This window comes from Mixophyes fleayi, chromosome 1 (genome assembly GCF_038048845.1).
Source record: "Mixophyes fleayi isolate aMixFle1 chromosome 1, aMixFle1.hap1, whole genome shotgun sequence".
In the NCBI taxonomy this organism is placed as follows: Eukaryota; Metazoa; Chordata; class Amphibia; order Anura; family Limnodynastidae; genus Mixophyes; species Mixophyes fleayi.
In genome coordinates this window covers 43,331,969-43,357,373 of record NC_134402.1, presented here as the reverse complement: position 1 = coordinate 43,357,373, position 25,405 = coordinate 43,331,969, and positions in this window count along the sequence as shown.

Sequence of the window (25,405 nt, the reverse complement as noted above, 5' to 3'; positions counted from 1 at the left end):
CAGAGTCCTGCTGGCTGCTACTCCTCAGTTCTACTCGTGTCTGCAGCAGCTGATCCGCTCTCCGTGCTTCTCAGTGTTCCTGCTGGTCTCTACTCGCCAGTCTGCATCGGATCTGCGCCTCACTGCTTTCATCTCGTCTAGACCATCGCTACTCTTCAGGGTTCTCCAGGAGTCCAGTTCTACATACTACTGCTTCCTGAGTATTTGTTCCCCTGCTGGTCTACCTACCTGTGCGCTGCACCTACTTGATTACCGCTTCACCCTCCAGGGACTTCGCATCCTGCTGGCCTCCAGCCGTTCAGGTATCTCTGCACTCCTGTCTGACAGCCTGCTCCTGAACCACGGTATGCATACTTCTCATTGACTGTGCTGGTGTATTGCATATCTTGCTGGACTGAGTTGTTCTCCTCTGGAGCTTACTATCCGCTGAGACTTTTGCCATCATTGACTGTGTTATCTTTTGCCCGGATAGTTTCTATGACTTTGTATTATTGCAGTGCTGTTCAGTCATTACTATATTGTGCATGTCATTGTGGATCAAGTTCAAGGTGCCCGTGTATCCTCTGTATTGCAGTCTCTCCCAGTGCTCCTCCTCACATATATATTCAGTGGTACAACTTGCTAGAGGCAGACCACTGATTCCTGTTTCCAGTGTCACCTGTTCCAGTATCCTCTCACATAGCAGTGGTACAACTTGCTAACGCAGACCACTGACTTCCCGGATACCCTCATCTGGATTCCATTCCTTCACTCTGACAGCGGTACAACTTGCTAAACTCAGACCGCTGACTCTCATCACCTCCTAGTTTCTGTTGGACATTTCTCCTCACTATAGCAGTGGTACAACTTGCTACCGCAGACCACTGACTACCCTCACGTGTCCTTTGTCCATTCAGTTCCTCGTGTATTACTACATATATATTACCAGTGCTGCTAGTCATAGACTTTCCCGAGCATCTCTATCATCTGCTGTCTCCTGTTCCGTGATCACCCCGCTACCAGAGTACCACATTACCACCTATACTGCTCTGGTAAGCTTATCACCTGGTGATCCCTGGGTAAAGACTCCTAGTGCCCGTGACACAGACTCAAAGATAATGTTTTTGTAAGCCATTAATAATTGATATGATATATACTTATTTCTGTGCCTTATATCCAAATACAAGGACAATTATCTCACAACACGAATTCCAAAACTCAAGTATCGATACTTTCCACTGATATATAATAAATTGCAAACCACTAAGCAGTAAAGTCTTATAACCTTTTTTGTGTCAAGTATTTTAAGAAATTGTTTTTATTTTATAAGTGTTATATATAATGACTGTTAGAATTATGATCCAACTCTGGTGAGTGATAATTGTTGGGATTACAATCCAACTCTGGTGAGTGGGAACATATAATAACTAAGTGCAAATTAGACTAAAAAACTCAAAAGTGACACCTCATCCTTTGTAAATGTGAATTAAACCTAATTACAAAAAATGACATTAATCATACTGAGTTGATAAAACCGAGCATGAGAAGCATCTAAAATGATTAGCGTGAATTTCATAATTCAAATTTGATATTAAGGTGGGATCAGATCATGACTGACCCAATATAAATTGAGTGCTGGATCCTGTGTCCATAGTTGTGAAAAATTATAAAAGTGATAAGACGGTCCTAAGTTGACCAATATAAAACAAAAATGATGAATGTGAAAACTACACAAAATAACAAAAAAAGAGAAAAAAAGGGGAAGATAAAGGTAAGAAGAAACACCGTAAGATGATGCCTAAAGTGGTGCCATTAGATATAAATGGTAATTCGATTAATACATGCTGAATAGCAAATTGAGGATTGAATATATTCTTAATTTATAAATGGGAGCAGATTGAGAAAGATACTCAGTTCAGAAATACGGAATAATTGCTGTGTTCATTCAAACCGTATGGTACCATGCTACCCATAAGAAAAATTAATTTGGTCTCTTCACGTAATAATTCACTATTAATATCGCCCCCCCTCAGACCTAAGTTAACCTGTTTCATCGCAAAGGCTGTTAGGACCTTTGGATCACTGCGGAGATATTTTAAAAAATGTTTAGCCACCACAGTTATCTGTTTCATATTGGCTTTGTCATTAGCGGCCCTCCTGATGTTTCCTAGGTGTTCCAAGACGCGTTTTTTAAAGGGTCTGCTCGTCATACCTACATATATCAGGTTGCACGGACATGAGAGGCAATAGATGACATTGGTCGAATTGCAATTGAGGTATTTTTCAATTTTCCATGTCTTGCCAAATTTGTCCCTGTACTCCTTGGTCTGATGCATATTGGAACAAGCTTTGCATGAGCCACACTTGAAGAAGCCTTTAGGAATATTACCAGGACTTTTTTTCGAGTCAAAAAGCTGTGTACCAATTGGTCTCTCAAATTTTTATATCGACTCCAAGTAATGGAAACTCTATCCTCTAATGTCTGTCTTAGGTCTTCATCCAATTGTAAAACATGCCAATGTCTTTGTAATATCCGTGTGATAGTTCTCCATTCCGAACAGAAAGTTCCTATTACTCTTAATTTGGAGTTTTTACAGTCCATTGATCCTTTTTTAGTTTTCTGATGTATCAGGGCATCTCTTGTATACTTAGAAACACTGCTTTCAGCAGCTTTTATAGTGTTAGTATTGTAACCCCTTTTCCTTAATCTACATTTTAATTCAGATGATCTTTGTTTGAAAGTCTGCTCATCTGAGCAATTCCTTTTTGTTCTTAATAATTCAGCTTTTGGAATTCCTGAGATCACCGATGGAAAGTGGGAGCTGGACGCATGTAGTAGACTGTTTGTGGCCGTTTCTTTCCTGAACATGTCAGTATGTAATCTGCCATCTTCAGTTATAGAGATAGTTAAATCCAAGAAACTGATGGATACATCTTGGATATCTGATGTTAATTTCAGATTGAGATCATTATTGTTCAGTAAATCGGTAAATTCATGGAATAGTTTAATGTTCCCATCCCATAGAATGATCATGTCATCTATGTACCTTAACCATAATAATATATAGTCAGTATATTTGTCATTCTGCTGTTTGAAGACTACTTCCTTCTCCCACCAGCCTAGATATAAATTGGCATAGGTGGGAGCGCACACAGTTCCCATCGCAGTCCCCCTGATTTGAAGATAGAATTTTTCTTCAAATACGAAATAATTTTTCGTTAATACAAATCTTAAAAGTGAAATCACAAATGTTGTAAGGTCAGTATTTTTCTCCATCCCTAAGAAATAATCCACAGCATGCAATCCATTTTCATGTGCTATGTATGTTTATAGGGATTCTATGTCATATGATGCCAATTTGGTAGTTGCGTTGACACTAATGTTATCCAATTTGGATAAAACATCTTTGGTGTCTCTAATATAGGAATCTAGGCTGATGACATGTTTCCGCAAATGGTAATCGATAAATCTGCCGGCCTTTTCTGTCAAGCTGCCATTCCTCGACACTATCGGTCTACCTGGGGGTAACTGTTCGTTCTTATGAATTTTTGGCAGCATATACAATGTGGCAATTCTAGGGTTGCTAATTTTACGGAATTCATAATCTGACTTTGAGATTACATTACTTTGATGAGCATGATCAATGATGTTGTTATAGCTAATAAGAAAATTTGCAGTTGGATTGAATATAATTCGTTTGTAGCAATCCTTATTGTTCAGTTGTCGATAAACTTCATCCAAATATAATGATTTTGGCGACAGCACTACGTTGCCCCCTTTATCCGAGGGCTTGATCACAACGTCTTCCCATTGTGACATCTCTCTCAGTGCCTTAGTCTCCTCTTTGTTCAGATTTCCAATGCGTGATTTGAATTGTTTAGTTCCACTTTAGGCATCATCTTACGGTGTTTCTTCTTACCTTTATCTTCCCTTTTTTTTCTCTTTTTTTGTTATTTTGTGTAGTTTTCACATTCATCATTTTTGAATTATGAAATTCACGCTAATCATTTTAGATGCTTCTCATGCTCGGTTTTTATCAACTCAGCATGATTAATGTCATTTTTTGTAATTAGGTTTAATTCACATTTACCAAAGATGCGGTGTCACTTTTGAGTTTTTTAGTCTAATTTGCACTTAGTTATTATATGTTCCCACTCACCAGAGTTGGATTGTAATCCCAACAATTATCACTCACCAGAGTTGGATCATAATTCTAACAGTCATTATATATAACACTTATAAAATAAAAACAATTTCTTAAAATACTTGACACAAAAAAGGTTATAAGACTTTACTGCTTAGTGGTTTGCAATTTATTATATATCAGTGGAAAAGTATCGATACTTGAGTTTTGGAATTCGTGTTGTGAGATAATTGTCCTTGTATTTGGATATAAGGCAAAGAAATAAGTATATATCATATCAATTATTAATGGCTTACTAAAACATTATCTTTGAGCCTCATTAACTTGATACGCTGTTAAGGTAGGTCTCTAATGAGTCTGCATATCTGAATGCGGTTCAGCTGAGACTTACAATATTAATTATATATACTTTACTTACCTTAATTAATCCTTGATTATGGCTTTCGCTATACCTCCACTTATCTGTTCATCAGTTGTATTATTTAGTCTATCTCGTGATGTGATATTTAGTATGACATCCTATCACATTCATTGTTGAATTCAACCTTACCTGAGATTAGTATAAGATGACCACTAACCCGATGTTTTCAATATATTTCTCCCATTCTATTTTTATCCCCTAAATAGTGAACCTATATCTCCTCAAAAGAAGTATATATCCAGCAACCCGATGGTTGCTATAGCGTTACTAAGGAAGGTGTCCCTAAAGGGGAGTATACTTCAATTTCTCCTCTCCGGAGTTCACCCATTGCAACCTGATGGTTGCTACAACGTTGCCATGCAAGGTGTCATCGGAGGGGAGGGCTTTCTCCTTTAAATATCCTATCAAGCCGTAATATCGGCTTGCCTCGTCAAAGCTACTAGCGAAACGCGCATTGGCGGACGCCGCGCTCGCTACTCACTAATCATTGTCTATCTTAACTGAATTTCTGTTTATATCATTGTATGTTTCAATCATCACCTTTTAATATTTCGCTACTAGACAATTGTTTTTAATCTGATACTAATAAAGATTTATTTTACCAATACCCTACATATCAATTGTTACCTCGGCAGCTGACTGATACTGAGGGACGCGACCTGCGCGTCCCTTGCAGCGAAGTCCATACCTCCTTGCGGGGGTTCCTGGTGAAAACCAGGGGCGTGTTAGACTCTGCGCCTCAGTACTCAGTAGCGCCAACACCTGGCAGGTATCATCAATTCCACAGAGTAATTCTGACAGCTGTAGGTGCAAATGATCTAAAAATAAGATTCTCTAAAAGACAGCGAAAAAGAGAAGAGAAGATAAACAACTAACCATATAACTGAGCTACGTGTTGCCAACAAGGATTTTGTGGTTCACTCCCTGTGTCAGATACCTTAGATGAGTCCCTGTGTAACTGCACCAACAATAAGACTGGTGATCAGCAAAATATCAGCATATAGTGGTTAGCCCTTCTGCATCACAGCACTAGGGTCATGAGTTTGATTCCTGACCATGGCCTTAGTTGTGTGGAGTTTGTATGTTCTCCCCGTATTTCCGTGGGTTTCCTTCGGGTACTCTGGTATCCTCCCACACGCCAAACACATACTGGTAGGTTAATTGGCTGCTGACAAAATTAACATTAGTCTAGGTGTGTAGCGTGTGTGTGTGTGTGTATGACAAATATTTTCTGTACAGTGCTGTGGAATTGGTGGCGCTTTATAAATAAATGGTGATGATAAATTAAAACGTATGAAAATTGCATGTAGGAATTAATTTTGCAAACAGGCTAAAAAGCATGTATGAAATAAGCTATGGCTTTAATTTTATTAATCTAAAAAAACCAATTAATTTAAATAAAGGTAAAAATGATTACTCCTGAAGTAAGACAAAACACATTTATCAATTTCCCTGACCCAGTGCAGTCTACACACCACACATTTCTAATTAAAACATTCTAAAAGAGGAGCATTCACCATTATCACAAACTGCAGGAAAACAAACAAATAAATGTAAATGTTTAAACATTCTGGCCTTAATCAGATCATTGGAGACATGAGTAGTTTGAAATCTTGCCTTCATTCTTTCACAAAGGTCATCTTTATCGTTAAAGTGGGCAGACAACCAAAATAATAAAAGCCAAGTTTCCTCTGCAGCTTCAGTGAACTTGGCACAATGAGGTGAAATTAATCGCCATGCATTCAGCACTTTGTAGGTCGCCGCAAGCACAATACTATTTTAATTAGGAATTTAATCTAACATTATGCATATTTTACATCTATAAAAGGGAAATAGTGCCATCTGCTGGAATATTAAAATTTCAACATCCTAGTGAATTGATTGTATTTGAGTTGGCTAATAGTTCACACCACTGACTAGTGACTCAACTGTGCGTAAGAGGTTGGTATAATTTAATGTTACATTTTATTTATATAGCACTGAAATATTGTGCGTAGTAACAGTCAAGACATCCCTTACATGATTTCACAAACAAATTTTATTACGCAAACTTTACAATATACATAGGTTCTGAAAAAAACAAACCCCATATTGTATGAACCCGCTATCCAAATGGGGGATACAATAAACCACGTGAGATAATAGTGCTTTTTATAATGCCACTTATGTAGTTTTATGGTCTATCATAGCAATACATTTATTGTCTTTGCCAGTCAGCTGAAGAACACACAAACCTTGTAGATAAAATTGGATCACATTTTCATGCCCTGCCTTCGGCATCAAGTCACACATATGTCATGATGCTTCTTAATCTATGCATCATACTTCCTTGAAATTAGAATTGATCTGTTCATCTTATGCATTCTTCACTCTGAATAGGTGCTGGATGACCATTTGGCATAAACCATATTATACAGTTATACTGCTTTTAAAAACACAAAATAAGAACTAAGAATAGCTCTGCTTACTCTTGATCACCTTTCTCAAATAAACTCTATATTAATATATAACGCATAAAATAATTTCCTACATGCTTATGGAGTACTCAGCCACCAAAATTCTTCATCTTACCAGATGAAAAAATTCACAATTTCATTGAGTGCTCATTTTGGGTCCACATAATACTTTTCTGCACTGATCTTTTTTCACTGAATAAAATACCCTAATATGTAGTTAATATAACTGTACCATACGTTACACCATTTGTAGCGTAAAATAGGTGTTATGAAAGTCTTAAACGTGCCTTTTTTGCAGTCTAATAAATAGCACAATAGGTGATTCAAATTAATTTCATATACTTTTTTAAACGATTTAACTAATTAATAAAGAAGATGTGTGACTTTTACAAAACAAAATGCCAAGTCAGCCCTAAAATGCACTGGTATTGGGATGCCACCACATGCACAGAGTAAGGCATTGAAGCACTTCTGATTTTAGGTGGCACAAAATTTTCTTTACCCTATCCTATTAGCTAGGGTAAGGACATTTTTATACTTCCAGCTGACAGGGTGGGGCCTATACAACCCATATTTATTTTACACTTTGCACGACACATTCTCTTTTCCCATTTTTTTGTGTTTGTGTGTTTTTGACACAATTTCGTGGGGAGGAATGTGGGACCCTTGTGGGCCACCAACCTGCCCATGTTGTGGGATGCCCTTACATATGGGGGGGCTGAAGTCTCTAGTCCCATGAGAATACCATGGCAGACTCCTTGAGGGCTTTATAGTTCAAGGGGTCAGGTAACTCAAGGGGGTAATTCTTTTTTTGGATAGGGCCCAAAGGACCTAGACCAAAGCATAGTGTGAGCACTAACACTGGGTGATTGGAATCACATACCTTGGACTTCAATAAAAAAAAAATTGACTTGAGTTTGCTCAGGCTATGGAATTCACCCAATTCCTAATTTATATAGGAAATAAGTTAAAACAGAAACTCACAACAGTCCTCGGCATTTGAATTCATTAGAAATTCAAATTATGGAAAATTAATGATCTTGGGTCTGATTCATTAAGGACACTAAAGCAAAAAAAAAAAGTAAATTTGATCCTAGACAAAACCATGTTACAATGCAAGGGGTGCAAATTAGTTTATTACTTTGCACAGAAGTTAAATATTGGCTGTTTTTTTATGTAGCACACAAATACCTGAAAGCTTTATTTTTACACTGAACTTTAAAGATGATCTAGGACATGCCCTACCCCAACTATAAACCTGTCCCCACATTTTAAATTTGCATCCCCCTCTACTGCAACATGGTTTTGCCAAGGTGCAAAGATACTCATTTTTTTGCTTTCCTTTTCTTAATGACTCAGGCCCCTTTGGAGCCCCATATATCTTGGACTGGTGAGAGCTAATAAGGTCTAAACAGATGCCTGCAAGTTAGATATAAACCTCTGCTTATGTGGTTGTTTCCAATGGTTCTTGATGTAATGCTGCTGAAGAAACATACATTGGCTTTACAAAATAATAACCCCCTTGGTCATTTTGAAATTGAATTTTTTTTACATCATGAAATCGATGGTGGACTTCAAATAATGTGACCTCTGAAGACAACTGTGGTGTATCGTAGCAAAATAGGTGGATGCTTATTTACCCAATTATTCTTATTTATTTATAATTAATGAAGCATTATAGTTGTCTTTTTTACATTACAGAATATTGTTTGTTGATCCGTTCTAAGAACTTTCCAAATAAATCCAAAGAGAAGAATAAGTTTTATACTCACTGTAAGAGTTATATACATCCACAATTCCTAAAATGAGGATTTTTTGGTGAGATATAACATGGAGCAAATTAATATCTTATGTTTTTGCTCTATTTTTTACAGGTAGGTTTTTTGGGTATCTTATAGACGTTACTCTAATATTACTGCTTGTTATATTTCTCTCCATGATTTGTTTCATCATACAGTAATTTAGTCATGTGCTGCTAATGAGTTGCTAGGCTATGTTCCCATAAATATTGTTCTAACCAACAAAATGGCTTTACCATTGTGAGCAGAATAAAGGATAACTTTAGATGTCAATCTGTGTTTACTTTTGTTAACAGTCAGAAATGTGATGTTTACATGCTACAGGAATGTTCATTGCCCTTCTTTAGTTCCTATAGACATATGGGAAGGCAGTGGCCTTATGGGCCCTCCTATTGGTCTGGGGGGGGTGAGTGTAAGTCTGCGGGGGTCGCTATGCTTAACAGGAAAGCCTCTTCACACTAGATTCCATTCAGGAGTTTGTCTGCGGCAAGTTGCTTATCTTAGATGGCTCTTGGGCAGGAGAGCCTATTATGGTAATCTGTGCCTATGCATCCCCTGGTAAGAATGAGTGTTTGAAGCTTTTCCAGACTCTACGGGCCCAGCTCGCAACCACCAGGATGGTACTGATGGCAGGGGATTTTAACTGTTCTATAGAGGAAGGAGGACGTAATACTAATAGCACTGCTAAGCTAGGCATTACCTCTAGGTTGCTGCAGGAGCTTTGTAGCCGAAGCATCCATGCGAGATGCAGTGGGGTCCATTGGAGCTGGCTTTGTTAATTACACTTGGAGCCACCCAATGGCTCAATGCATTCACAAATTGACTTTGTGTTTACCTCTAGAGCAGTAAGGCAGAATAGATATGTAGGGATTAGAGGGACAGCGACATTTTATTATTGATTCCATTATTTATATTCTCACTCACAATTATTTTTTGTTTCACTCTAAATATTATTTACAAGCCGTCGGGATGGCCATGGGCACCAGGCCCACCCCCAGCTATGCCAACATCTACATGGGACACTTTGAACAGAGGCATATCTGGGGTGAACCTGGTATTCTATGGCTGCAATATAGATGACCTTTTTATTATTTGGGATGGTACGGTTAAACTCATTCAGGATTTTGGTAATTATCTTAACACTAATGATTATAATTTAACTTTCACTTGGAGTTTCCAGACTGTCAACTTTTTGGATCTGTATTATTGTTGAAAATTATCAAAAAATGTTGAGAACATGTGTTCTATATATTTGAACAGACAGGCAAATAATGCAAATTGGATTGTCAATTAATTTGAAACTAATTGGTAAAAACGGAGGAATTAAGCCTCTTATACCCAGACTGGGGAATAAATGAATTTAAGGTCTAAAGGATTGATCTCATTGTCAGACTAGTGGACAGACAGTTCACTACTACAGACAATACTGCCTGTTAGACTACATCTGTATTATATGAAGGATAGTTGACGCCTGATAGAGATATGATGAATTACTCAGTGGATAGTTTATTATAATTTATAAAACATATGAAGATTTACTATCTTATATGAAATTCTGGACAGAACCACAGAACCATTGCAGTTGGACTGCAATTTTAATTCACATGTATGTTTTTGGTTTTTACTATTTCGCTAGCCTTTCTGAATCAAGAGAAGTACACTTCTTTTACATATTATAATAAAAGCTATGATTTATTTTACAATTTGTTTAATCATCCAACAAGATTTTGAGTGCCCCATTTTTTTGTCACGTCTTTCCCTCTTGTTTTTCATATATTGTACCTTATGTCTTGTATCGTACTAAAAAGTATGTCTGATTATGTTTCACAGTGTATTGTGCTTACAGCTGCGCGGTGACGCAGTACACTTGAATGTAATGTATTGTATGTTTTTTGTACCTTTATACAAAATACAGATACTTTTTCAATCAAAACTAAATGGTTGCCTTTTCTGTCAGTAGCTCATGAGTGTCAATTTTAAGATAACCGTTATCACTAGTCCAGTGACTAGCAGTGAATGAACCATATTACAAACCATATAACAAGTGATGTTATACATTGCATGATCCTTGAGAGATTAAAATTGTTATTGAATGTTTATGATTGTTACCTACATGTATAACATTTCTTTAAACTTACATATATTTGATATTTTTCTCTTGTTTGTACACGTTATATTATAAAGCAATAAGAGGTTCCAAAGCAAACAACGCTTCATAAGCAATGTACAGTTAAATAACTCATGCAGCCATCCATGGAGAAATTGCAGTGTTATATATCCAAAAGATAATGACAAGTTGAAGTATTACTTACTGGAGATTTTAATCATCATCTGAGAATTGTTACTTCTAAAGAGTTCTAATTCCCTTCCTTTCACCAGTCACTTTACAGAGCTGGAGAATGTTGGCTTCCATGTGACACAGATTGGTAGTGACAAGAATTGCTCTGTTTAATTTCAGTGTGAGAACCAGGAAGCAAGACCTCTCAGTAATTTCAGTTTTGTTCCAGAAATCACTTAAAAACTTATTGAGAAGTATTAAAGGTGTCAGCACCAAGGCCATTACATGCCAGATAGAATAAAAGCCTTCCTTTCATAGTAAAGGACCCGTTGTCTAGTCACCATTTTCAGCTGTGCCAACTATTCAACTTGTCAAACCCCTTCTCTTAAGAATTGCTGCATCTTATTGACTTGTATAAAATTACTTCTCTTCTGTTGGAAAAAAAGAATACCGTTGGTTCTTTAGCTGGTTTTTAATTGCTTGGTTAATAAAACTATATAGGCACATACATTTCAATTGAGATGTCCATATTAACTAACTGTGGGAAGTCAATGCCTACTAAACAGACATTTAATGGGTATGTGAAATGTGAATGAAACCAATTGAAGCGCTTGACAAGGAGTAAGTTGAGACATGTTTTATTCATCGTTAGAAAATAAATGCATTAGGGAAAGGGTACTGCATAAATACTGGAGTGGTTTATGAAAGCGTAGCACAGAACAACTGGAGTAAAAAATGGAGTTATATGTCCACACCATAATGTGATGATGGAATTATTACATAACTCCACTTTTCATTCCAGTCTCTTTTTATTCAATTTTGATAAATGTTCCTCAATGTAATCCTATTCTTTTAAAGTACAAAGACACTAATGTTATGTGATACCCTAACTGATGTGAAGCATAGGACAATGTATGCTGTGTGGAGCAGCCCATGGTTTATCAGCATGCGATACCAAATACAGGGTCAGATTTAGCATAAATGTTGCCCTGTATTTCCCTACCGAAAAAGAAAAAGATATTTAAAGTTAAAAAGTTTTGAATTTCTCAGGTGTCCTGAAGACGGGAGTCTCCGTACTGTACAGTGTACAGTGTGGTTGAAGCATCACAATTTTCCACTCTTGCTTATAGCTCCCAGTAGCATTATAGCTTATATTTCTATTAGCACTTCATTGAGTTAATGTAAAAGTTATTAGAGGTGCTCAAAATAGTTGTCTGCTATCAGAACCTACAGATTATCATAACATATATGGCGATTCCAGGGAGAAGTAGCACTGATTGTGGTGATGTTGTCCACCAGTATCTCCAAATCCCTGTGTCCTGATCTCCAGCCCACTTACACTCAAGTTGGGTTCAGCACCAACCTTGCTAGTTTAAGTTTAACTTGAGGCACAGTATCTGGCATCATCTTGGCAGGAGGGCATAGAGTTGAAAAATGTCAAAATTATTCCAGCTCTGTGCCCTGTACTCAGATTATGTTGCCCCCATAGAATAATTACGCCAACACTGTGGTTCATGCCGAAAGAATGCCAACACTGTATCCCATAACAAAATTAAGCTGATGGCTTTATTTATTATTATTATCTTTATTTATATAGCACAAACATGTTACATATCACTTTATAGAAAATGTATTAATCAGTTGCATCAACCCCTGCACCAGAGTACCTAACAGTCTAAATTCTCTAACATACAAACACGCACACCAGAGACACTTTCATCTGCAGCCAATTACTTTACCCGTATATATTTTAGACTGTAGGAGGAAACCAAGCACAGGGACATGTGAACACATGGAGAACACACAAACTCCAGAGGAATAGTGCTTGTAGACCTTGAAAATGGCCTACAAAATATGTCCTTATTTGCAGATGACAATAACCTATGGCAGGATAGCAACTTCAGACAGGAAGATTTAGACAAAATTCCACAACGGGCAGGGAAATAGCACATGGAGTTAAATATTATGTACATAGGAACAATTACGCTACATACACATTTAATGGAACCCAATCTGGAAAAACTGAGATGGAAAATGATTTAGAAAGGTAAGCAGCGTCACACAGGGCCAGGTGGTGGCAGCAAAGATGAATATATTCTGGGATGCTTAAAAAGGCGATTAAATGCATGTGAAGCAAACATTTTATTACCATTATATAAGTCCCTACATAGACCATAGTATAAGTTGTGAATAGAACAGGCTTGTTGGTTCTAGTTTGCAACCTATTCATACAGTGGAGTTCGGGATCCTCCTCAACAGTACTGAAACTGAAGTGTTGAAACTGAATGCTTAGGTCCTTGCTAAATTGTACAGAGTATTTTAAATTCTTTTAGGTCTCTTTCCAATATACTGTTCCTATTAATTTCTCCTAGTGTTTCATCTGGATGTATGCCCAGATTTTCCTGTTTCGGAGTGTTAAGTCTTCTTGTATGGTCACTAGTCACAAACTGGTAGACACGGAGAGGTTTCACCAAGCACCAATTTTCAAAGGAAGAGGTACTAAACCTGGTGGGAGTCCTTTGTTATATATCAGAAAGGAGTGTCCACGAGACATTAACAGGCTTCTCATTTTTTTATATTGGGAATCTGTGTAATCGTGGGTTGTGAAATCTGTGGGGTCCACGCAAGGATTTCAAATGGTCTAGATAGGTGCTTTTCTTCTATAGTAGCCACTGCTTAGATCTGTTTAGCTGTATCCACTCCATGAAGATAGCTTAATAGGTTACTTTTTCAATACTAAATAACTATGTAAGATTTGTCAGCTTTACCTTGAGAGCTGTGGAAGATATTCACCAACAAACAAACAAACTTCTTCTATTATATATATAGAAAGATACAGCGGTTCTGAAAACCCCCCGATTCCTGGCGCTTTGAAGTCAATATCTTCAAACGGCAATTTTATTAAAGACAAAACCCAATGAGCTTTGTCTTTAATAATAGTACCGTTTTAAAAAATTACTTCAAAGCGCCGGAAATCGTAGGTTCTTCAAAACCGCTGTATCTTTCTATATATATAATATAAGACTTTTGTTTCTTTGTTTGTTTGTTGATGAATATCTTTCACAGCTCTCAAGGAAAAGCTGACAAATCTTACATAGTTAATTAGTATCGAAAAAGTAACCTATTAGACCACATAGCGACAACGAGACAAAGCGACAAATATTGAAAACATAATTTTTTGGTTGTAAACAATTGTTTGACCGCTGGAAGGAAACCTTGTGAAAACACGACATAACGACAACATGACAAAGCAACAAATCTTTCTTTCTAAATAGCATTTTTGGTCTATTTACCAAATAATTTGCTTATTTAAAAACTGCTTGGGGTATATAAAATTGATTGGTCTGTTTGTTTGTCTGTCCAGTTATGCATTCGGACACCCCTGCACCGATTGGGATGAAACCAACGCGAGGTGGTCCAGTTGGATCCTGGCCAGGTTTTAGGGGGGTTAGGGTCCCAGTTACTGTACATTGGACAGAACTTTGACCTGGGGAGCCAGTTATGAGCCATCCACTGGATGGATTTGGACAAAAACTTCACAGAGTGGGCAATATTGTTTCCCAGAAGACATACTAGGGGGTTGAGGTCCTGGTCGGATGTCCTATTGGTGTACGCTGGTCAGAACTTTTACCTGTGGAGCCTGTTCTGGGCCTTCCACTGGATGGATTTGGATGAAAACTTCACAGATGGGTGGCAACTGGACTGGCATGCCTAATGGAGTGGTTGGGGTCCTGGTTGAAAGTCCTGGGCAGGACATTCATTTGATTATATTGAAGCTTTTTGATCCCAAATTTTTAAAGTCTGATTTTCTTATGCTAATTTTGGAGTATAATTAGCACTATAAAAATCATATGTTTGTTTAGTTAATTGGATTTGCAGATGCTTAATTTAGGATATATGCCATTTGAATGCAATGGCACTTTGCAGACATTGGATTATATGGGCTGCTGCATTGATATTGAGTGCTTCTGATTTAGTAAGATTAAGTTTAAAGTTTGATAGTTGGCTATATGTCTGACATTCTAAACTTAGGTTGGGTAGTATGACCACTGGATTTGCTATAGTAACCAGTAGGTTGCCAACAAAGAGAACAAACTTATGCTCTGTTTCCCCCTGTAATATTGGGTTGGCGCATATTGCTCTTGCTAGAGAATCCATACATAGAATGAACATTAAGGGTGATATGGGGCATCCCTGTCTCATGCCATTAGTCATGTTAAAAGGATTCATTAGGGTTCCACTGATCCTAATTTTCCCAGATGCCTGAGCAATCTCCTCATGAATTGCCAATCAATTCTGTCAAAAGCCTTTTCCGCATCGGAGGAGAGGAGTATTGTTGGTGTTTTAGAAAGTGGGTGCATCAAGTTTACAATTTCAGTGGTGTTGTCTCTGGCTTCTCTGCTGGAGATGCAGCCAACTTGATTGCTACCGATTACCTGTTAGCATGAGTTTTAGGTAATTGCTGAGTATTTTTTGCTAGTAATTTAATGTCTACATTTAAAAGTGATGTGGGCCTGTAGCTCAAAAACTGGGTTGGCTAATAAAAACCATAATATGCACTTCAAATGCTAGGGAGAAGACGTTTTGGGTGTTAGTAGTCGCGGCGGCCGCATGCACCGCCGCGACTCTCTGCTCTTCCCTGCTGGCGTCCTGGCCGTCGCTATGACGACCGGGACGACACTTCCAGTATCTGCGTCCCTAGGCAACAACCGGGATGCTCGAAGTCCCCTGCCGCCATGCCCGGCCAGGTGGCTAACAGTTGGACGCGAGAACGTGCAGGATTCTTTAGATTTATCCAATCATGGCTTATTAATTTAAAGCGCTACGGAATCTGCTGGCGCTATATAAATAAATGTTGATGATGATGAATTCAGTTTACTGCCAGCCATCTATGGCTGTGTAGGTGTTCAGCAATTAGTATGGAGCTGAACGCTGCATTTCCATTGGCCATCAGCATTGCTGCCATTAGGCAGAACCTGGGGATACTTTTAGGGGCTAGTCCTGATTGGTTCCTAGGACTATTTAAAGCAGTGAGGTCTGAGCCTCACTGCCGGTTATAGCGTCGTTTCCAGTATTGCTGCCTGCTCCTGTGCTATTGTTTGGTATTGAACCTTAGATTGATTACCTGTGTATGACCTTTGCCTGTCCCTGGATTCCGAACCTTGCCTGTGACCCTGATCTATTGCCTGTCCCTGGATTCTGAACCGTTGCCGGTGACCCTGACCTATTGCCTGAACCCGGATTCTGAACCGTTGCCGGTGTCACTACTGGTACCTAACATCACCTGCGGTGCTCCATCCAGTCCGCAGATCTCTGGCCTGCCTCCACTATGTGTGCTACCTCCTGTACCTGTATGTGGCTGTGTGAGTATAAACTTATACTACTGTCACTCACCGGACTGTGAGTGCTACTTCTCGTGTGTTTAGGAACCGTGGCCGTCCACCATCTTGAGGGTCTGCGCATGTGCAGCCCTTTCAAACCTTCAGTTCATGTTCCTTTTAGTTAATTGGCTGATCAGGCAACACTCCCTATTTAAAGCACCTGAGGTCAATACCTCGTTGCCTGATCTTGGAGTCTCATTCCCCATGAGCCTCTGAAGGTGTTCCTGTGTTTCCTCGTGTGTTCAGCTCCTGCTGATTCCTGTTGTTCGTTTGTGGTTTCCAGACCACTTCAACTCTCCTGTGTTTCATCGTGACTGCACCAGCTGATTCCTATCCGCTGCCTCTGTGCTACTACAGTTTCCAGTCCACTTCAACTCTCCTGTGTTTCATTGTGACTGCACCAGCTGATTCCTATCCGCTGCCTCTGTGCTACTACAGTTTCCAGTCCACTTCAACTCTCCTGTTTCATTGTGACTGCACCAGCTGATTCCTATCCGCTGCTTCTGTGCTACTACAGTTTCCAGTCCACTTCAACTCTCCTGTGTTTCATCGTGACTGCACCAGCTGATTCCTATCCGCTGCCTCCGTGTATCTACAGTATCCTGCTCACCTCAACTCTCCCGTGTTTCATCGTGACTGCACCAGCTGATTCCTATCCGCTGCCTCCGTGTTCTACAGTATCCTGCTCACCTCAACTCTCCCGTGTTTCATCGTGACAGCTCCAGCTGATTCCTATCCGCTGCCTCCGTGTATCTGCAGTACCCTGCTCATCGCAACCCTCCAGTACTCCTCGTGTCTGCAGCCAGCTGATCCGGTCTCCGTGCTTCTACAGTGTTTCCGCTTGTGTCAACTCGCCTGTCTGCATTGGATCAACGCTCCGCTGCTTCCATCTCGTCTAGACCATCTCTACTCTTCAGCGTTCTCCAGGTGTCCAGTTCGATATACTACTGCTTCCTGAGTATTGTTTCCATCCCTGCTGGTCTACCTACCTGTGCTCTGCACCTACTTGATTACCGCTTCTACCCTCCTGGGACTTCGTATCCTGCCGGCCTCCAGCCGTTCAGGTATCCCTGCACTTCTGTCTGACAGCCTGCTTTCCTGAACCATGGTATGCATACTTCTCATTGACTGTGCTGGTGTATTGCATATCTTGCTGGACTGAGTTGTTCTCCTCTGGAGTTTCCTATCCGCTGAGACTATTGCCATCATTTGACTGTGTTACCTTTTGCCTGGATAGTTTTAGTGACTTTGTATTATTGTGCAGTGCTGTTCAGTTATTACTATTTGTGCATATCATCGTGGGATCAAGTTCAGTGTGCCCCTGTATACTCTGCATTGCATCTACCCCCACCGTGTTCTTCCTCACATATATATATATTCAGTGGTACAACTTGCTAGAGGCAGACCACTGTTTCCTGTTTCCTGAGTCACCTGTTTCCAGTATCCTTTCACATAGCAGTGGTACAACTTGCTAACGCAGACCACTGACTTCCCGGATACCTTCACCTGGATTCCATTTCCTCACCTAGACAGCGGTACCACTTGCTATATGCAGACCGCTGACTCTCATCACCTCCTTGTTATTTCTGGACATTCCTCCTCACTATAGCAGTGGTACAACTTGCTATCCGTAGACCACTGACTACCCTCATGTTTCCTTGTCCATCCAGTTCCTCGTGTCAATTATCTATATATTACCAGTGCTGCTAGTAATAGACTTTCCACGAGCATTCTCTTACCATCTGCTGTCTCCTGTTCCGTGATCAGCCCGCTACCAGAGTATCATAGTACCACCTATACTGCTCTGGTAAGTCCATCATCTGGTGATACCTGGGTAAAGACTCCTAGTGCCCGTGACAACTACTTTAAGTCCTGGGGGCATCCGGGTACCTGTGAGCATAACCAGTCTCTACGGGAAAGGCGGCTGCTAAAAGTGTAGACCTATGCTACTAGTTCTATAAGTTTATGCTGCACTGGTTGCCGTAACATTGGGTGGCTGAAATATTGTTCAAAGCTTGCATGGGGATGGGTGTGATTTAATTCTTGTAATCTTATTTATTGGAAAGTCTTATGAGATTGTGAATCCATCCATTTCAGGGCACGCCCAGTGAGTGTTGCATTAATTGCAGCTTCGAGCTCTATAAGTATACAGGACCGTTCTAATTTCTTTATTAATCCTTCCACAATTATAGAGTATTCGGTACTAGCAAGATACGTGTCTATTCATTGAAATCTGGCATCTTGCAGGGAGGGGGATAGGGCTTCTTAAAAACTGTACAATTTACTATATTATTTCTGAAAAATATCTTCAGTGTCAGAAGTGTGAGAGGTTGTTCTCTGATCTTTTTTTATTTTAAAGTTGAAGGCTAGAGAATGTTGTTCTTTCCAATATTTTATCCAGTTTATTACCCCATTGAAAATATGTATGCTTACACTTGAGGAATGCCAACTTTATCCTATCATGAAGAAGCTTATTCAAAGTCTCCCTCATTCCCTTTAATTCCACAAATGTGGAAATCAAAAGAAAAGCTTAATATGTTTTCTAACTATACCAGTGGAAAATGTGAGACCAAGTAACTTAGGCATCAGAGTATTTCCCAGACAAACACATCTTGCTAAACCACTCCTTATATGGGAGCAGTGGTGGGTCTAAACATTGAAGGGAGTGAGACTATTCTGGGAGTTCTATTTTAGAAATGATTGAGGTCTGAAGTTTCTTTTTGTGTAACCATTCTTTCTGGTGGACCATGAGGCACTGAGGGAATCCCCTCCTGTATTTCATATTATGTTTTTAGCACGCACTGGACCTGTAGACCACTCAGTCGGGGCCCTGTACGCTTATCTGGCAGACGCTATGTTGGATGCGCAGACCTGTTTTTTATTATTTCTGCCACCTAGCCATTGGCTGACTAATTACGTCTCCCAAGCTACTTAAGGCACCTCTGCCTCTTCAGTGGTGTCAGATCTTTTAGTCCATCTGTCTGTTTAGTTGTGGATCATTTTGACTCCCTGTGCTGTGGACCATCCTACCTGCCTGGTATCCAGCTCTCAAGCTTCCCGGTCCACTCATGCTGCAGATTATCTTACTTTGTATCCAGTTCGTTAGCTTCCCACCTTTACCTGATCATCCGGACAAACCATGCCTGCAGTTCTTCTCACCTGCCTGGTATCCAGCTCATAACTTCCCAGCTAAATTTGGACAATCAGATTATTCGTAACTGCAATCCATCTCCCTTCCCTGTTATCCATCCTCGCTAGCTGTCCGGCCATTGCCAGCCTATCCTAACAACTAGTACCTCTCTGAAACTCTACATCATCTTCAACTAGTTTAGCTTGGTGCCCACTCAGAGAAATGCGACCTGCGAGGCAGAGTCAGCAAAGTCCAAACCTCCTTGCGGGGGTTCCTGGCGATCACCTTCACCTTGCTAGATTCCGCGCCTCCCTTTAGGGTTGTTTCAAACCAGGCAGACCACAAGGATCCGACAGACAACCATATTTGTGACAGTTTCCTTAGTTCATCTATCAGGGGCCTTAGGAGTTTCTGCTGTTGCAGTCAATGCAAATATAAATCTTGATATATCGCAGGTTCCACACTTTGTGTAGTATGTCCTACTCAGTGTGGCAGTGAAGCCTACATATAATCTTTCTTGGGGCAACCCACTCAGAGTCTCTTGGTTTTAATGTTCTGTTTCCTCTGTCGAATTCGATTTGATTTGAACACTGTAATATTTTATACAATGCAACAAATATCCCAGCAGATTAAATATCCTTGGGTAGGCCTCCAACTCTTAAATTGTTTCTCCAGCCATGGTTGTCAAGTTCATCCAATCTACTTTGCATTCTGTGGTTGATATCAGATGGTCTCCTGGGGATAAATGTATCAAGCTGGGAGTTTCTGGCGGGTTTGAATAGTGGAGTTGTTGCCTATGGCAACCAATCTTCATAGACATAATTTTGTAGAATGTACTAAATAAATGATAACTAGAATCTGATTGGTTGCTATTGGCAACATCTCCACTTTTCAAAACCGACAGAAACCAGCAGTTTGATGCATTTACCCCCTAGAGTTTAAACTGGTAGTTTCCCTGTTAGGTAATTAAATGCTAGAGAGAAGCAGGAGAAAAGTTCAAACAAAGTGAGTTTATTTGAATATGTTGAAAACGTCCAGAGTAACTGATGATCCTAATCAGAGATAACACAGCTTGCTTCTGATAAATAAGCACAGAACAAAGGGCCTGATTCGTTACCGATATTTGTCTGTCGTTTTTTGTGGATCTTATGAAAATCTTCTCTGCGCATGCCCAGAAAAAGGAGATAAGAAAGAAACTCTGTTGCGAGAATTTCTTAAGTTAGGATGAAAATCCTTCTTAACTGCAATTAAGAAGTTCTCCAAACACTTAAAAAAAAAAGGCTTGGAAATGGGAAGGGAATGGGCGGAGATTGTATTGACTTAAGAACAGTAGGCGTTATTTGTACTGACTTAAGAAGAGTAGGCGTTTACCTCCGGATCCGTCAGATAGTTAAGAAGAAAAGATGAGAGTTTTTTCATAACTTCTTGTTTAAACTTAAGGAAGCTCGTGGGTCCTGTTTAAGTCCAAAGCAGCTATAGCAGCAGTGCTGAAAAGCAACACTAAACTGTTCAAAATGTATTGCTCGCTTAAAACACTCACAACTAAATACGCACAACATACATCTTAATACACTTCATCTTTTTTTTTTTTTTTCATATTTATATCAAACATTAAACAATGTACTCTTTTTTTAAAAACAATGGATGCACAGTTGAAATAAATTGCAATGTAAAGTGCTTGATGTGCAATATCTAATAGTTAGTCTATACCTTTTTTGATATTGTAAAAAATGGCTAATAATATGCTAATAATAGTATAAAAGATATACCAGGTTAATTTGTTAAAATTGAGCCCTTAAACCTAGCATACTCTTGTATAGTGGACACATATCAAATCAACACAAACATGGGAAGGATATATAAATTCCAGAGATAAAACCGTGAGTCAGGATTCAAACTCAGGTCCCCACCTGTTGAAAGGTAGATTGTCCAACCACTAAGCCAACGTGAAAGTGGAAACACGTATATATGTATATGTATATATATATATATATATATATATATATATATATATAAACATATATATATATATATATATATATATATACACACAGTCAAGTCCATAAATATTGGGACATCGACACAATTCTCATATTTTGGGCTCTATACACTACCACAATGGATTTGAAATGAAACAAACAAGATGTGCTTTTAATGCAGACTTTCAGCTTTCATTTGAGGGAATTTACATCCAAATCAGGTGAACAGTGTAGGAATTACAACGGTTTCTATATGTGCCTCCCACTTTTTAAGGGACCAAAAGTAATGGGACTAAACAATCCTACATCAAACTTTCACTTTTTAATTCTTTGTTGCAAATCCTTTGCAGTCAATTACAGCCTGAAGTCTGGAACTTCAGGAAAGAGGCCCAGATCCACGAACACCTCTATGCGTTTCATCTCAAAGGACTTCGTCAGGAGGTGAATATATATATATATATATATATATATATATATATATACACAAGTTAACCCGTGCATGATACTCATGCATTCTAGTCAAATCAAGCTACTTAAGGTGTTAAAAAGGTTCTTGTCATGCATTTGGGCCATAGCCCAGGCCTCAAGCACCAACCACTCCCCACTGTCACCCCCGGCAACCACCAACCACTCCCAACTGTCACTTCTCCTTCAAGAAATATATATATATTTTTTTTAAATCTTTATAAACACTTTTAACAATTAACAAATTAAATTAACAAATTAAAAACATCGTAGTATACCAAATTTCAGCCCTTTCTGAATTTTTTCCCCCACACACACTAAGAATTTAGTAGGTCAGCGTATAACTCCGCCCAGCAGGTGGCGCTGCAGCTTGGTTTTATTTTTTCCACACACACACAGACAGACTAACACACGCCACTAGACATTTATATTATAGATATATACACACATGTATGTATATATACAGGGTGATTAAAAAGTCGCAGTACACCCTTTTATTTCAAAAACTCTACAGGAAATTGGGAAACCTGAATACTCCAGTAAGGTATGGGTGACGTGGTCTATCTTTTACGGTATGTACCAAACATGGGCGCCATCTTGAAATCGGCCAATCGGCCCAATTCCTGTAGAGTGTTTGAAATAAAAGGGTGTACTGCGACTTTTATATATACATATGTGTAGAGAGAGAGAGAGAGAGAGAGAGAGAGAGAGGTTTGTGTGTGTATATATATATATATATATATATATATATATAAAAAAAGTGAAAAGACAAACAGGCGCTTAGTGAATAATCAGAATCTCCACGTGACAACGTGATTAATAATTCATAGATCACATACAGTAGGCAGCTCCGCTAAACATCAAATTGCAGATGTAAAACCTAAATAAAAAACACAAAGAGAAGCGCCAAACATAGTGTGATACGATCAAAATGAGAGTCACATCTAGACACTCTAAGATTGACTTTAAAATAAGGTGATTAATTTTTCAAGGGTAATTCCCCCAGGATATCAACACCTTTTTAGATAAACTCTACCTCTTTTACAAGAGGTTAACAATTAAACTCCATATACATTGGTATAATAAATATAGTGCGTGCATGACAAAAGCAGCTTGCTAGAGAGTTATAAAATAATCAACTTCTCAAGGGTAATTCCCCCAGGATTTTAGCTTCTTCTTAAATGAGCTCCACCTCTTTTACAAGAAATAGAAAGCTAAACTACATAAAAACAGTAGGGTTAATATAGTGCGTGCATAAAAAACAGGCTTATTAAAGGATAATATCCCATTTAATTACAGCCTAAATCCATAAAAAGCAATAAAATGCCCGTACATCGGGTATAATAAAACAAGCTTATCTGTATAGAAAGCGCTTGCAACGGTCCCTTCAGAAGTCTCTCTGGAAATGACACACGGGAACCTCCTCACATCAGCTTCCACCAAATACAGAACCTCCTTGACGCGTTTCGTCTCAAAAGAGACTTTATCAAAAGGGTATATGTTCCAGACTGGACAATTCATTCTTTTATGGCCCACATTATCACTCGTATACCATTTGTTGCCATCTAACAGGAAATCACATGTTTAGAAGTAAGGGCAAGAGCTCCGTTTCCATACTTCCGCCCAAAGACTGTTCGCATCACTTCCTGTTACAAAAGATGACATCACTTCCGCTTAATGCTCCGGGACAGGAGTCATATAAAGAGCCCAGCATAAGTGAATATATGTATATATCTATATATATCTATCTATCTATCTAATTATCTAATCTATCTATACATATATATATATATATATATATATATATATACACACACATAGATATATATAGATGGATATATATATATATACATATATATATATATATATATATATATATATATATATATATATATATATATGTATAGATAGATTAGATAATTAGATAGATAGATATATATAAATAAATATATATATATATATATATATATATATATATATATATACAAGTTAACCCGTGCATGATACTCATGCATTCTAGTCAAATCAAGCTACTTAAGGTCTTAAAAAGGTTCTTGTCATGCATTTGGACCTAGCCCAGGCCTCCTCAGGTTAAGAGCGTTACTTCCCGACGCAAGCGGCCTTTTTAATGTGTGTTCATGAGGTAAAATTACCTCACGAAAATGAGTTTGACCCCTCAACTCGTAAATTTAGCCTTTACTACCCCTCCCACGGGGGGAAGGGGGATGATGGAAGTTAACTGACTTGACTATTCTAATTTTTTGTCAAATAATGTCAGTATACCAAATTTCAGGTCAAGTGGATGAGCCCTTTGTGAGAAAATAGTTTTTTCCACACACACACACTAACGCACGCCTCTACAGATGTGTGTTCATGAGGTAAAATTACCTCACGAAAATGAGTTTGAGCCCTACCAAATTTCAGCCCTTTTTGAATTTTTTTTCCCACACACACTAAGAATTTAGTAGGTCAGTGTATAACTCTGCCCAGCAGGTGGCGCTGCAACTTGGTTTTTTTTTTCCACACACACACACAGACAGACAGACGCCACTAAGCATTTATATATTAGATATATATATATATATATGCCAAAAAAAAACCTATTAACCCTCTGATGTGTTTAGCATCCCATTAACCTTTGCAGACATTCTAAATTTACATTACACTTTACACCTCCGCTGATTACGTCAAGCTTCACCCCAAGAAGTAGTTTATGTATGATAAATAACATAAGCATGCTGATTTTTTGTTTTTTCCTTTTTTTTAATAGCTCAAGAAGATACCAGAACAGGGGAGGTCAACCCAGCATTGGTGGGTTCGCTCATGAAAAAATTATGAAAATATAATAAAAAAATACAAAAAACTAAGAAGAAAAACTATTTCAGATTTAGAAAAATTATATGGTTTGGTTTAATTTTTTATTTTTTTGGAATAATCTGTTTATGTTGTAGACTATTTTACATTTGTATATTAAAAAAAAACCAAAACATTTTGTGTGTGTCTTTTATAATGCAATAATCAAACATATATTCATGTCACTTTTGCAAATAATGATTGTACATTTGTCACATACATAAACCTTTATTTTTCATGGGTCACAACATGGTTTGGCAAAGGTTTAAAGTTCCTGTTTGGTTAACTTTTTTCCCTTATTCAGGCCCACAAAGTTGAGACAGAGAAGGGCATGATTGGGAATTGAACTCATGACTGCAGTGCTGTAAGGCAGAAGTGCTAACCAGTAAGCCATAGCGCGCTACTGCATTGTGGTCTGCATTATATTTTGATAAAGCTGAGTACATAACATAACATACAAGCCATATATGAAGAAAAAACGATGTTTACCAACAAAATATTTGCATTTATCTCAAAGGA